Below are 15990 nucleotides of genomic sequence, written 5' to 3'. Positions count from 1 at the left end.
TCTAGAGAAAGGGGTAAACAGTGAGGTGGCAAAATTTGCAGATGATACTAAACTGCTCAAGATAGTTAAGACCAAAGCAAACTGTGAAGAGCTTCAAAAAGATCTCCTAAAACTAAGCGATTGGGCAACAAAATGGCAAATGAAATTTAATGTTGATAAATGTAAAGTAATACATACAGGAAAAAATAATCCCATCTATACATACAAAATATGGGGACCAATGTAGCTACTACCACTTAAGAGCAAGACCTTGGAGTCATTGTGGATAGAGTTCTCTGAAAACATCTACTTAATGTGCAGCACCAGTCGTCCCCCCCCCCCCCAAAAAAAAGTAAGCAGAATATTAGGAATCATTAAAAAAGGGATAGAGAAGAAGACAGAGAATATCTTACTGCCTCTGTATAAGTCCATGATACATCCACATTTTGAATACTTCATACAGTTATGGTTGCCTCATCTCCAAAAAATATACTGGCATTGGAAAAGGTTTAGAAAAGGGAAACAGTGTTTAGGGGTCTGGAACAGGTCCCATATGAAGAGAGATTAAAAAGACTGGGACTTTTCATCTTAGAAAAAAGAGACTAAGGGGGGGATATGATAGAGGTCTATAAAACCATGACTGATGTGGAAAAATGAATAAGGTAAAGTTATTTACTTCTTCCCATAACATAAAAACTAGGGGTCATCAAATGAAATGATTAAGTATCAGATTTAAAAAAAACAAAAGGAAGTTTTTCTTCATTCTTGAGCACAGTCAATCTGTGGAACTCCTTGCCAGAGGATGTTGTGAAGACCAGGACTTTAATAGGGTTTAAAAAAGAACTAGATGAATTCATGTAGGTTAGGTCCATCAATGGCTATTAAGGAGTGGTGTCTGTTTGTGAGAGGCTGGAAATACATAACAGGAGAGGGATCACTTGATGATTACCTGTTCTGTTCACTCCCTCTGGAGCATTTGGCATTGGACACTGCTGGAAGACAGGATACTGGGCTAGATGGACTTTTGGTCTGACCCAGTATGGATATTTGTATGTTCACTGGAGAATTCATTCTAACTGTAGGGACAGTTTTAAGTAGTTGGGGTTCTCACACATGGAAAATCCATTAACAATTAATGCTAATTATAGATTTGGAATGCCTGGTTTCAGGCAAGGTTTGTCTCCTATCAGCTTAACTGTGCAAAGCTCATAGTTTTGATGAAGTTCTCCATAAAACAAGGGACCTGGGGATTGATTAACTGCATCAGTCTGAATTATAACAGAGCAGGCAGGCTGGGAGGGGCTGGCTGCTCTGAAATCAGTCACCATCATGCAGGCACGTTCTGGCACACAGCTTGCTTTGTAAGCCTTTTGGCTCTTCCTGCAGCAATTCATTGGACAGAAATGAATTCATTTGTGTCATATGTGTGAAGGTTCCTCTCACAGACTCTCTCTCTCTTTTTAATCTTATACCTCTGAGTTGCTTACCGTGCACAACTCCTGCACGCAAGACAGCCAGTGGCACAAAACTTTCCTCCCCTTTCAAGATCCTTCAAAGCCACACCAATTCAATTAATTATCATAGAAATAAATATCCACAGTAGCTGGATCAAAGCCACAGAGCATTGTTAAGTGTGGAATTTAGGATTATTCCGCATGGGAATTTATGAATTGGCAAAGGAAGAGGTACAGGTTCTGGGTAAAAGTAATGACAACAGAGCCCTGAGTGGATTGGTATATAATCTAGAACCTTTCCACCCTAATGGTCTGATTTTCAAGCATGCTCATCTCCCATTTAGGCACCAAATTAAATAGCCAGACCTTCAGAGGGACAGAACATCGTATCTACTAAGCTCTTCAGAAAAAGCTGACCATAAGCACGACAATGGGAGCAGCTGGGTGAGGAGCTTGAAAATGTGGCTCTTTTGACCATCTGGATCAAGATGCAAAAGCCAAGTGCAACCTTGTTGGCAGGGGATGATTATTGTTCCTTCGGATCCCTGTTCAGTGTATTCAGTCCAGACCCCAGTGTCTGTCACAACCAGCCCTCTTGGTCGTAGCTTCAGTGGAGAGGCCCAGGCTCAGAAGGGCTTTGAATATGACATGACTAATACTAAAGAAATCCTTTTAAAGGGAAGGTGTAAACACAAGGTCAATGGCAGAAGTAGCTGTTGCCACTCCAGACCTATTCTGTGGATAGAAAGGGAAGTACAGCTTCTGTCAGGAGAAAGCTTGATGGAAGAGGGCTGCTGATGGAGTCCTCTGTGACTGTGGGCCTTTTTCTGGTCCTCTGTCTATGCATCCATCTGGGCTGAGTTTCTCTAGGTCATATTCACTGACTCACTGAACCTCGTCTGAGAACTATTACTACTGACTAGGGTTCTCTGTTCAGTGTCCTCTTGTCATTCACTTGTTCTGACATAATCCCTTGCATGAATGTGAAGGGTGTCCACAATGCATGCAAGTGAATCCATTTCGCGATTCACTTGCGTGACACAATCACTTGCACCCCGATTGGTTCATTTTTTTTCTGTTCTCAAACACAGTTAGTGTAGGAATGCACTTTGAGATTTTCAGGTGGAAAGACTGATAGCAATGTCGAGTGTTAACATTATACTGGTCTGCAGAAACAAGAAAGAGCAGGCTCAACCCCACAGCTATTGAAGTGAATGTCTATACTGCAATTAAAGGATATAAATGCAATTTGATTAGACATACCCGAGCAAGCTTTAATCTAACAAAAGGTCCCAGAGCAGTAAAACTGAAGTAGCATATGCTTCTGCACAGACTGTACAAGCCTGCCTAAATCCCTGGGTAATTATTTGCAGAACTAGACCTTGCTGAAGTGCAGGCTGATAAGGCTGCACTGTTCTAGCACCCAAGCTAGCTCAATTAAACCTAGCTCAGATCTGTCTACTCAAATTGCATTTTCATCCTGTGGCTGAAGTACAGAGGTCACCAAAAACAAAATATTGTTCCCTCTAATTGTGACTGATCCGTGGTGGACAAAACAATCAAAGCCTGAGTTTACCACGCCTGAGATTCAAACTCAACTGAATTATATGTATGCTAGTTTGGGCAACTTGAACCCCTGCAGTGTGTTGCTCAACCGCACACAGAGTTAAAGCCTTGGGCATTGCCCTCTGAAAGAAAACTGGATTTAAAATGTATTTGTTTAAACAAGTTAACTGAAATGTCAGAGGCTATTTCACCTCCTGCATATGACAACATACTTTTTTCTCCTCTATCAACAGGCTAATGCAAACCATTCCACATCAGGAGACAGAGTTTACTAATGCTGAGTCACAAAGGGAGTATTTGTGCAGCCAAACACACGACTGAAGAGAGATGACTGACACTGACGTCCATATTTTTTCCTCCTCTCTTCACACCCCATCTCTCCTCCAATAGTAAAGTAGAGTAAGCCTTGCACAATTCTGGCTTGAAAAGCATTCAGGAAGGCATGTGGACATCCCCAAGTTCCGTTTGACCCCTTCTGTTTGTTCCCAGAACTCAGGCTGGTAGGAATCAGATGTCTAGATAAATCCTACTTTAGTCTAATAGCTTCATTACATCAGTGTTGGATATGAGAATCCAAAACTAAGGTGGAATGGTTAATATGCTCCTTCCAAGGATGATCTGTGGTTAAGGGGCAGAACTAGTGATCAGGAGATCTTGGATATACTCCAAGCTTTGCCATGGATTTCCTGGCAGAGTGAGAAAATCACTTGGGCATTCCCGTGGCCATAAAATGTGGAAATACCAATACCTCCCTCCAAGGCGCTAAGAGGCAAACTCATTTGTTTTTAAAAAGCACTTTGAGATCTTCAGACAGAAAGTACCAGGGAAGTACAAAGTGTGCAACAGCTGCAGCACATGGCAGGATAGTATTTTTTTATTTTAACTGTAAAATAAAAGGGCATCCATTTCTAGTTCACGGTGCTCTTAGTAAATCTTTAAAAACAGTCAAGCAAAAAAATTACCAGCACAGAAAAAAAACCAACCAACCAGAAAGACAAGCCTTCCTAAAATACTATCCTATGTTCTCCCCTACTTACTAGGCCTTGTTCCATTCCTGCTCCTCAGAAGCCTAAGCATAGAAACGGCTTTTATAGCATGTCCTGCAGGCTAGAGATTCAGGATCTGTCAAGGAGGGCAATGAATTCAAAGATGTGTGCCCCTCATAGAAAAGCCCTGCCAGTAACTTCCACCTACACAGAAGTGGATCCAGTTCAGGCACCTTCCATGATCACTGCCTAAGGTGCTTAAGATGCTGGAAGCAGGAGTTCAAGCCAAAGGGTGCAGCAGAAGCAGTTTCCATCATGTACACCAGTGGTTCACAACCTCTTTTATAGCAAACCTATCACAAACTTTTGGTGGACTGGTAACATGTATTTGCATAGTCATTACAGAAAAAATGAATACGCAAATAAAATGTTGAAAATGTTGCCTGTCCACCTAGTTTCAACCCAGCCCCTTGCTTCCAAGTACCTAACGCCCTTTGAGCCCCACCCCAACACCCGTGCCCTGTGCCCCTTTAATCTGACACCTACAGCCCATGTCAACACCCTCTTGCCCCATAACCCCACCACACCCTCACTCAACACCCATTTGTCCCCACCCCCACACTTCCTAGAGCGAGATTGCCCCCTCTAGAGACCGTGACTGCTGCGTGGGCAGGGGGAGCAGCCATTGGTGTATGGTGCGCACTTCCTCTTGCTTTGCACCCCCTCTCTCCCTAAGCGCATCCAACTCCCCGTCCAGTCAGCAGAAAGATTCCCATGAAGTTGGATTCCCTGGATTGCCACAAACTTCCTGAGTGTCCTTAGGATTTTCAGAAGTGCTTTTAGCAGCCTCTGACCTATTGACTCTCAATAACTTACACTCCTCAGTCACCTCTGTGCTTGTGACCGTGTGTTCCTCTGCAGTAGAGGTGGCGAGGGGAGGGGAAGGTGATGCCCTGGCCAAGCCACCATCTTACCTAAGCAGGAGGGGGAAAAAGGAGGGAGTTGCCTCCTGCTCCGCCTTCTCCTGCCACCACCTCAGCCCCAGCGGCGCCACTGGGTAAAATCTCCAGCAACCGCCGTGGCCTGGCAGCCAGCAGTTCATGGCGGACCAACAGTTGGGAACTGCTGATATACAGGGTTCAGTTTGGTTCACTGACGCTTAGCAGCCCTGCTGTACACGTGGTTTCAGCACCCCCTGCCTATGGCAGAATCACATGGGTGAGATTGAGGCTGAAGTTCTGGTCTCTCTGCCCTGGTTATTTCAAAACAACACCCCTTAGGTCGAATTTACAAGTAGAGCATCCACACTGCCAAGCCCGTTATTTTGAAATGGGTCACTCAGTTTGAAATCTGTACTCCTGCTTTTTTCAGGGAATAACGCTAATTTCAACATAGTTATTTCGAAATAGCGGTAGTGTGGATGCTCCGGTGCTGCTATTTTGAAATAACTACTCCTCAGAGCCATTCGCACTAATTACTCCCCAGTGCTTCCTGGGGCTCTAAGTCGAGGTAGCGCGTCCACATTAACTGAGTCTGCCCCAGACTAATTTTGAAGCTTCCCTGTAGTAGGGACACGCTATTTCGATTTTGTAAAATTGGGAGTTAAGTCGAATATAGTTATTTTGAAATAATTACCTTGTGTAGACATGCCCTCTGAAGGCTAGTCCCAGGCATTTTAAGTGTGTCTTTGTTTGAGGTAAAACCCCCACACCTTTAAACTCCACCCTAAACTCAACAGCCAGCCGGTGGAGACGCCACAGCTCTAGAGTCACGTGCTCAGCAAGCAGGAAGCAGTACTCCACACCAGTTGCAGCTTCCAGTGAACTATGAGATAGCTCTATGGCTATGTCTACACCTGCTCAAAAAATATGCAAATGAGGCAAAGCATGGAATATTGCCACATCTCATTTGCATAATTAACGAGGCTCCATTTTTGCACAAAACCCTGCTTTTGCACAAGAGCCGCTCTTCCTCTTTTTCAGGAAAGCCTCTTGTGCAAAAACGGAGCCTCATTAATTATGCCAATGAGGTGTGGCGATATTCCACGCTTTGCCTCATTTGCATATTTTTTGCGCAAGGGGGGGCAGTGTAGACATACCCACCGTGATGTGCGTGGTAATAGCTTACTCTTGGTGTCAAAGGCTGAACGGCATTTCCATGACCTGCTTTCAGAAGAGGTTGCAACACCATAGTGAGGCACAAATGTCCATTTTTCAGGGCAAGGGCTATGAATTTGTGGTTGTGCAGCTTCCAGCACAACGTGGCTCTGATTCTGACTGATGTAATACAAATACAAACAATGACCGTAAGGTTAAATAAATAGCCCTCAGCAGCTGGGCCCTTCAGCTGTACACCTGAGTGACAGCTTGCAGGTGGGCAGGACATAATCCGCCCTGTATCTTCCAGCCCGCAGCATCTCAGTTTTCTCTAGCATGACCTTCACCAAACTAGGTCTCATCTATATGAGGCAATTACATGGCCCCTCCTCCCTCTCATATCTGTATACCTCACAGTTTTCCATGTATGTATCCTCTCAACACTCCGGTGAAGCAGGGATTTACCCCCATTTAACAGAGAAGGAATGGAGGCACAGAGGGTAGGTAATGGTAATGGTGATGATGAAGGAAATTGAGCCCAAATCTCTCAAGTTTTAGGTGAATACCCTCACCACAGGATCATTCTTCTCATCCATGCTCCAGTCTCTCTGACACTGGGCAAAACACTCGCCCATTCCAGGTGGGTGGGGAGAGAGGGACACAAAAAGCTGGTTGAAGGCACCAAAACTCATGTCTCCTAACTCACTCTCCTCATAACTCTTAGCTACACATTAAGCAAGAGAGGTGGCAAGACAGATCTTTTGGTCCCTCACATGGGATGGCTGCTCAGTTGGGAAGGGCAACTGTCCAAAACCACCCTCTGGGATCTCTCAGATATAAAAAGGACAGCACTATTTAAGGCCGCATCTACACTTGGAGCTGGAGGTATGAATTCCAACTTAAAGAGATTTATCTGTGCTAGACCCCACTGAGTTTAGTCTCCGCAGTGCAAGTGGCAGGAGGAGATAGCTGCCCCATGTCCATACCCTTGTGAGGCACTCAGGAGGTATTCGGGTAGCTAGCTTCTCCTGCCATTTATGTTGCCGCGGCTGCTCTTCTATTTTTAGTATGTTAGCTCAGTCAGCACTAATGCTGTTATAGCCCCATCACACTAGAAATTAAGTCTTCCAGCTCCAGTGTAGATATACTATAAGAACGAACCCATTGACTAAAGAAAGTCTGCAGAAGGATCACCCGCACCTAATGATCAGCAGTACTGAAAGCAGGATTAACTATATCAGTGTGGACACCAGATTGTCATAGGTCACCAGATCATCTACTGAGTATTTGCCCTTCCAGTTTACATAGTGTCTGAGTTTAGAGAACAAACTGAATGTCTATTGACGCACACTGAAAGACAAACTACACCAGGCACTGAAAGTAGTGAAAATTACTGACAGTAAAAGAAACAGAGATATCGCTGCCTAGACCTGGGGTGGGCAATAATTTTTGATAGGGGGCCACTCCACGAATTTGGAAAGTGGTCGAGGGTCGCACTCTTTCATTATATTAATAGAGGAGGTGCAGGGTCTGGGATAGAGGTTGGATGCAGAAGGGAGCTTGCGGTAAGGGAGGGAGTTTGGGTGAAGGAGGCAGTTGTGACCTGGGGCACTGGACTGGGGTAGAGGGGGTTGGATTGTAACCTAGGGGTAGAGAATTGGGGTACAGGAGGGGGTAGGGATTTGGGTTGTGAGCTAGCGCAGAAGGAGGCTCTGATCTGGAGCAGAGGATTGGGGTGCTGGATCTCAGAGGGGGTATGGGTACAGGAGGGGGGCAGAGGATTTGAGTACACGGAGTGGGGGGGGAAGGAGTGGTGGGCAGAGGGTTGGGGAAGGGAGGGCCTCGGGTGCCAAAGGTAGGGTCTGTCAGGAGACTTACCAGCCAGAAACAGTTCCTGAATCAGCCTTCCTGCCCTCCAGCAGGCTGCAGCCATGTGCTCTGGAGCCCTTGTGCTTCATGGCTGCCTGTTATTGAAACAGGCAGCTCCCATTGGCCAGTTTCTGGCCAGTAACCAGCCAATGGGAATGTGCTGGGGGTGGGAGCAGCCCCCCTCCACTCCAGACTCTCAGTTTTTAAAGAAAAACCGCCCACAGCTGCGTTTCTGAGTGGTGTGTGGGTGGGGCAAAGCAACCGGGGAGCCTGTCTAGGGGTCTCTGCAGCGCCTGTGGGCTGGATCCGGTGGCTTGGTGGGCTGGATTCAGCCCGCAGGCCATATTTTTCCCAGGCCTGGCCTAGACTGTACATTTAAAAAGAAAAAGAAAAAAAGAAAAAAGGTCACATTTTCCAAAGAGCTCAACATCCTAGCGTTCTCAGGGAGAGCTCCTGGATACTGACCTCTTTAGAAAGTCTGGCCATAAGTGAACAATCCTCTTCATGACCTGGCTCTACCATCCTGCAAGAGAGAAAATCCTTCACCGTACAGGCAGTTCCCGGGTTACATACAAGATAGGGACTGTAGGTTTGTTCTTAAGTTGAATTTGTATGTAAGTCGGAACTGGTACATATTGTAGGGGAAACTCCAGCCAAACATTTCTCCAGAGCTCAGTTTTATTCTCCCACACCTCACTTCCCTCAGTCCTTTATTCTCAAGCTGAGGTATCTGCTGAGAAAAGCCGCTCCGCATCAACGTGGTCTGCTGGGGGGGCGGGGGGAGAGGGCTAGCTTCGCGTCTCCCTGGTCTGTTGGGGGGAAGCAGCTAGTGCGGCATTGCCTCACCCCATTTGTAAGTAGGGATCCGATGTAAGTCGGATCCATGTAACCCGGGGACTGCCTGTATTTACATATTGACTCACGAGCCACTGAAATACTTTTCAAGACAATAAAGAGTAAGCTATGGTTGCACTGCAACAAGGGAAGGGGACTGTTCCCAAGAAAATAATGCAAAAATGGTTTTATTCTTCTTATTCTACAGGCAGTCCCCGGGTTACGTACAAGATAGGGACTGTAGGTTTGTTCTTAAGTTGAATCTGTATGTAAGTCGGAACTGGCGTCCAGATTCAGCCGCTGCTGAAACTGACCTCCAGTTCTGACTTACATACAGAATCAACTTAAGAACCCCAAGCGTCCCCAAGTCAGCTGCTGCTGAAACTGATCAGCAGCTGATTCCAGGAAGCCCGGGGCAGAGCAACTCTGCCTCGGGCTTCCTGTAGTCAGCGCTGGTCAGTTTCAGCAGCGGCTAAATCAGGACGCCTGGGGCAGAGCAGCTGGGGTGCTGCTGGGTTGCTCCAGTAGCGCCACTCCTCGGCACTACTGGACCAACCCAGCAGCACCCCATCTGCTTTGCCCCAGGCGTCCTGATTCAGCCGCTGCTGAAACTGACCAGCAGCGGCTGAATCAGGACCAGAGCAGCTGGGGTGCTCCTGGGTTGGACCAGTAGCGCCCAGAGCGGCGCTGCGGGACCAACCAGCAGCACCCCAGCTGCTCTGCCACAGGCGTCCGGAGAAAAGCCTAGTCTGCTGGGGGGGGGGGCGTACTAGCTGCGCACCCCCCCACCCCAGCAGACCAGGAAGACACGGGCGGCGGACCGAGACGCACCGCGGTCCCGCCGCCTGGGTCCTCCGCGGCTTTGCTCCTCGTCTCCCTGGTCTGCTGGAGACCAGCAGACCAGGGAGACGGGGAGCAAAGCCTCTGAGGACGCCGGCAGCGGGACAGCCGCGGGGCGTCAGGGCTGTCCCGCTGCCGGCTTCCCCCGCGGCTTTGCAAAGCCACGGGGAAGCTGGCAGCGGAGCAGCCCAGGCACGCCTGGGGTGCCCCACTGCCTGAGCCCCCACCCCCCCCCTCCCGGCTTTGCAAAGCTGCGGGGAAGCCGGCAGCGGAGCAGCCCAGGCGCGCCTGGGCTGCCTCGCTGCCCGAGCCCCCCCCCGCAGCTTTGGGCTGTACACCCACTTGGATGCCTCTGAACCAGCTGCATTGTATCGCTGCATTGCTCTCTTCAGACCTCAGTAATTTTCAAGTCATCTTTACATGCCTGCCAAAATCAACAACCTCATCAAGACTTTTGTGCTAAAATTTGCTACCATATGACAAGTGGTGAAACACTCTCAAAAGGGAACTACTTTGTTTTGACTTGGGGTGCGTTTTTAGATGTACATAATAGGGGATGAGAAGCAGATGTGTCAAGATAGCACATGAAAGTGTATCTGTACAAGGGGACTGACCAACCAAGGATGCTTAATTTAGAGGAATGTTTACATTGCTCCCAAAGGTCTGGATAAGAACTTGACATTTTGGATGCTTATACACATTTAGTGCTAGATACCCACAGGTTTGGCAACACAAATTAATCTTCAGCAGTAATAATGAATATCATGGCAGGTGATCCAATAAAACATGCAGTAAGCATATGCCTATGCTTTAGTCATTTAATGCATAATGATTTTTCAATGTGAGTGGAAGGAGTTTGGAAATAATTGATTCAGGTGTACAGAACTAACAGGAAATGATTTTGGTTAGTAATTGATAACTTGGTGTCAAAATTAATTAGGCATAAATTATAAAACCAAAGATGCACTTTTGTTCTCTGTTAGGTTAACAAATGGGTTTCCTCCTGCTATTACTGAAAAAACATGCTGTATTTTAGCATGCATTTGTCATATAAAGAAATTAATTAAATTAACATAATTCCATGTAAAACCAAACCTAGGCTTAAGCTGAAGATAATTTTAAATAGTTGGATAGACTTTAACCATGAATATGTTAAGGTGTCACAAGGAGGAAGGCGAAAATTTGTTCCTCTTGGTTTCTGAGGACAGGACAAGGAGTAATGGGCTTAAAGTGCAGCAGGGGAGGTTTAGATAGGAATTTTTTCCTAATGTCCAAACTGTCAGGGTGGTCAAATATTGGAATAAATTGCCAAGGGAGGTGGTGGAATCTCCCTCTCTGGAGATATTTAAGAACAGGTTAGATAGACATCTGTCAGGGATGGTGTAGACGGAGCTTGATCCTGCCTTGAGGGCGGGGGGCTGGACTCGATGACCTCTCAAGGTCCCTTCCAGTCCTATTATTCTATGATTCTATGATTCTATGTTTTAGCAGAGTTTCAGGGGGAAAATAGTAAACTGCCTTTTAAAGAAAGTTTATTTTGCAAGGGTAGGCAGGCTAAATTATTTCTAATTAGTAGAGAAAAATGGACAGTCAAGCTGCCTCAGATGCTGAGTATGGCTGAGTACAGACCGTTTACCGGACACCACATGGTATTTGCTCAAACAGAAGAAAAAGAACTATTTTGGACCTGTACCAGGCTGTCACACCCTGGTTTTATGTGCTGTTGGGGCATTTTCCAAGCACAGGTCTGAATCCTGACTTTCTTTGATGCTCATAAGGAATTGTAAAATGGAGCTGAACAAGTACAAGCATCCCCATAATAACAGGCTGTGAACATCATGTTACAGGAGAACGTGAGAACATTATGAAATGGTGTAAAATTCAAGACGCAGTTGGAGCTTATTGACTGGCCGCAGGTCATGTCATACCAATTCAGAATGCTCAGTAAATGCATACAAAATTCTATTTCATGTTGTAAAACAGTGATGATATGCCAGTCTAATAAATATTACCTAGCCTTAACTTTCCTGTCTAATCTCATTTCCTTTACAGGAAAATTGTGCAGATTAATTGGTTAATGTTTGTAAAGTGCTAAGTGCTCAGCATTAAGTATTATTATAACTAAAACACCACAAGCTGTAGCAACACATTTCTGCATGAACAATCATTATGGTTAAAATCACTATCTCTGTGTCTTCCAACTACCATCACCAGAGCCATATTCTAATTATTTAGAAGCACATAACCTGCCTTGTTTTATGGTTTAATTATAAAGTAACTACTAGTCAATATTACATTGTGAAGTGGGGCAGTAAACTACTGACACAATAGAACAAATAGCATATCCTGTCTATGGTCAAAGTGGACATCATGATGGTTCTAAATGCAATGATTAGTTAAGTGAGGAAACTCCCCCAACTGGCCAAAAAATCAGGAAACCGTAGAAATAAAATGGTGGGGGAAGTGAACGGAAAACAACAACAGAAAACAAGACAGCAGAAGAGGTGGCAGCAGCAGATTTGCAGCACAGAAAGTACAGGAGTTGCTTGAGGTGAGAAGTGAGGGATCCAGGAGCAGAGGAGCACACAACATGGCTAAACAAGGTTTACAGAGATGGTGGAGAACTTTGGGAAATTGTTAGGTCAGGATTGAAGCCTAAAATCTGATTCAGCAGGAAGCCAGCATAGGAGCACACCACCAGGCTAATGAGCTAAGCAGGTGGAACGTTGCATTGGGAATTGGTTGGAATCTTTTCAAGGTCGATCGTTTCCTGCACACTGTCCGGTTTCCTGCGGTCTCCTCGCCCAGAGAGAGGCCGCAAATTCTCCAGATTGCTAATCCAATGCCACCAACAGAACTTCCCCCTTGGCCCAATTTAGTTTTAGCCAGCTGCTCTTCATCCAGGTGTCGATGCCCCCAGACATTTGGCTAGCTGGCAGACAGCACTGTTGATCTTTGCCAGAACGGGCACGCAGAGCTCAGTGGAGTCTATGTGTCACTGGCAACAGCGTCCAGATTACCTTATAGTGGAAGAAAAGCCAATGAAAATCTGTTTTGCTGCTTGCGATCAGGTAAATGCAGCCTTCAGACACTAAAAATGTAACTACTTTGGTTTAGTAGAGGATCCCATTTATTTTATCCAAATGCTGCTATATTTTATTAACTAGAGGCCAAGTCACAACGTCCTTACACAACCTTTGTTCTCTGGCAAAGTTACATGGACTTCAGTGGGAGTTCTGCTGTTGTAAGGACTAGAGGGTTTGGTTCGATAGCTCATTCCTTCCTATGCAGAGATTTTACTATCCATCTGGCAAAGACAAAAAACAACAGAAAAAGGAATTTTGTTTCTGCCCAGCCAAGTCCCAGCACATGGGTTTGATTTGGGATTCTCTGAATTTCCTTTCTATTTCTGGGTTTTGTTGTAAACTGGAAAGAAAATTTTTTCAGAATCTCAGAATGCCCCACAAAACAGAAACTTCAAATTTTAGCCGGCTCTAGTAACCATGTGGCATGTTGCAGCTAGCACATATCATGTTGCTAGCAGATTGGGGAAAAAATCAAGAGACAATTCAAGGGATACTAGGCAGTGTCCCTACATATGGAGAGGAAAGTAGCATAAAAATAAACTCCAAAGTGATCCAAAGACTCTGGGTGTCAATGTATATTATTATATATGACTGACTCACTGAACTGCAGTCAAACTCACTGAACTGGGCAAAGTCCCTTGGCTTTTGCTGGGTATTCATAACAGAACATATTTCAGAGTTTCCTTTTGTCTGTTTGATTCCCCATATGATTGGTGCTTCTCTAGGTTTGCAAGAAAGGAAAGTTGTTTCCTCTCTCGTCTCAAAGAGCTCACGATATTACAGAAGGAAAACAAAAGAAAAGCATTAAAGAGAGAATGATGATGACAAATGCCAATGGAAACAATCCCTCTTTGTTCATATAGCCCAAACACAGGTTACAGAAGAGAAAGATTTAGGGTGCAGTTGTAGTCTCTTAGTGGTACTCCCTAAAGCCAGACAAAACCCTGGCAACTCAGGCCTTTTGGGAGTCAAATCTTTAAGTATAAATATAGTCATCACCCTAAATAGATCCCATTTACTATGCGCACAGAGTAAAGCAGAAATCAAATCTGCTAGATGGTTTACTTCAGCATTGGATTATTTTGGCCAGTGAAATATTCTGACCCAAAGGAAATCTAACTATGCAGGTCTCTCTTAGGCCTTAATAGTGGCTAGGTATACTTGTTAGGGTCCATCTACACAGCAGGTACTGTGCACAAGCTTGCCATAGATTAACAGTGACAGCAGAGCAACACAGACAGTGTACATCTAGCCTGGTCTCTGGATACATGCTCAGCTTGCTAGACTGCTCTGAAATCCTCTCTGGGCAGTCTTCAGTGCTATTGTTACCCATGCTAGCTGGATTCAAGCTAGCTCAGGTGGAGTAGTCTATGCACCATATTTGCTGTGTAGACTCACTCTTAGAATCAGTCTAATGAATCTGTTACCAAAAAGCTTGGTTAATGTTCCTGCTTTTGGTGTAGGACCCAGCTACACACCTGCTTGAAGGGGCTAGCTGCAGAAACACATCAGCCTAATTTTCCAAAGGCTGCACTCCCTTCCCTTCTTCTTCCAGGACCAACTGAAGAAGTTGTCATTAAACTACTTAGCCCTCTGGCAGTTTGAGTCCTGGCTACCTGAGAGATCAGTTCTCCCTTTCCCTTATCGTGACAGTTGAGATTAGCCATGGGGACTTTTGCTAACAGACTTTGGCCTAAAAATCCGGAGAGGAGAAGACAGGATGCTCAAATATTTGTTTCCCTATTTACTAGTTCAACCAAGCATCACAAAAATCTTTCAGATGCACTGAAGAGTTGTTGGAAGAATTATACTCTCTCAGTGAACATGAGACATTCTTCTGATGTTGCAAGTTAACAAGCCCTCACCCCTTTAAAGATCCTCAGATGATACAAAAACAGAAGGTAACATGAACAACAAGAGAATAATACATTGGGGACTGTGGTTAGACACAGGGCAGGAAATCAAATGAGTGTCATCACAGGCAAAAACAAACAAGCAAGCTAATACCACGCATCTTGAAAGAAAAGGTTATTCAACAGAATAGCTAGAAAGAACTAATGCCAAAGGAGGCCTAGAAGTGTCAATGGGCAGCAAATGCGATGAATTTTTAATTGACAGCAGGAAAAAAACCAGTATAATTTTGAACAGAAGTATCACATCACAGAGCAGAGAGGAAGTAATCCCTTTCTACGTGACTGATGAGACTACATATGCATTTAGCAGGTAACGTGATCAAGGGTATAATTTTCAAAAGCTCCTAAGTTCCACTTAAAGTCAGTAGGACTTTGAGTTGTGGTTGGACATCCAGCCTGATATGCTGGAAAAGCAGTTTAACTCCTGAAGAAATAGAGAAGTCAGGACTGCAAAGAAAGACGTGAGATCTCTTAGAAATGGGAGGTAAAGAAATGAGGTTGCCTGGGACTAACATGTAAAGTGAAAACAGGATCCAACTGAGAAAGGAGCCATAAAGGAGGACAAGAGAGATGGAAAGGGAGGAAGAAAAAGAGCCCCTCAAGATTTTACCAAACTCTCGGCAAATTCTCTTTGCTGACTCATCTCAGAAATTCCATTTTCTTGCCCCTTGCTATGTTTCATGCAATAGTCCACTGGCTGCCCCATCAAAGCCTACAGCATAACTGCTGCTTGTAATGACATTTGGGCTGCCAAATGCAGAGATGGGTTTATTTTTAAAAACAAAACCAATTCAGGACACTCATGAAAAGAGAAAGCACACAACAACCTTCCAACTTGAGACGAGGCACATACGGCTGCAGGAAACCCAAGCATCTAAAAACATGAAGAAAGGGCGAGTCTTGGCTATTGTCATTCAAAGCAAATGAAATATTGAGGCCCTATTGCAAAGTTAACTCATCTTCCTGTCCCCCCTTCTAGGCTAACTAGTAAACAGGATTTGTTTATAAAAGAGGAAAGGAAGCTTTTGCTGTAGTTCTCCTTTGCTGTGCTCTCTCTCACTGCTAGGTTTTTGTATTTTGTTTTTTTGCCAGCGTGACAGCAAACTGTGTGTCCTTAATGTCAGAAGAACATCAGCTCTGACATAGCAAACCTTTCAGCTTTGTTTGCTACTTAAGGGACATGATCCTTGCTAAATATATTTCTAGATAAAAAATTATGCACAAGGTTGTCAGCAGGAGAGCAAGGTGTCAGGTTAGTTTCCTAATACCACTCCCAGTGGAAGGGAATTTGTCTGAGGAAGGGCCTCAGGATTAACTCAATGTGCTCTGGTTTTAATTTTGCTTTTACACCAAGGCAATTTTTGTTA

General features: G+C 45.0%; 1 protein-coding gene across 2 annotated transcripts in view; it reads right to left on the bottom strand.

Moving 5' to 3' along the window:
* Positions 1-511: 511 nt before the first annotated feature.
* The window catches only part of LEO1 (LEO1 component of Paf1/RNA polymerase II complex), a 64113-nt gene continuing 48634 nt past the window's right edge, over positions 512-15990 (bottom strand). Inside the window, exons 13-14 of one of the 2 annotated variants that reach the window (XR_012895762.1) lie at positions 8416-8473; positions 512-8317 (exon numbers count right to left, since the gene is read on the bottom strand). The gene's annotated coding sequence lies outside the window, so the exon portion shown is untranslated. Of the gene's footprint in view, positions 8474-15990 lie in introns of both variants that reach the window. The other variant, XR_012895761.1, reaches the window with a different exon arrangement.

Source organism: Pelodiscus sinensis, chromosome 14, assembly GCF_049634645.1.
Source record: "Pelodiscus sinensis isolate JC-2024 chromosome 14, ASM4963464v1, whole genome shotgun sequence".
Classification (NCBI taxonomy): domain Eukaryota; kingdom Metazoa; phylum Chordata; order Testudines; family Trionychidae; genus Pelodiscus; species Pelodiscus sinensis.
Note: the sequence above shows the minus strand (reverse complement) of the source record. Positions and strands in the feature narration are given on the sequence as shown.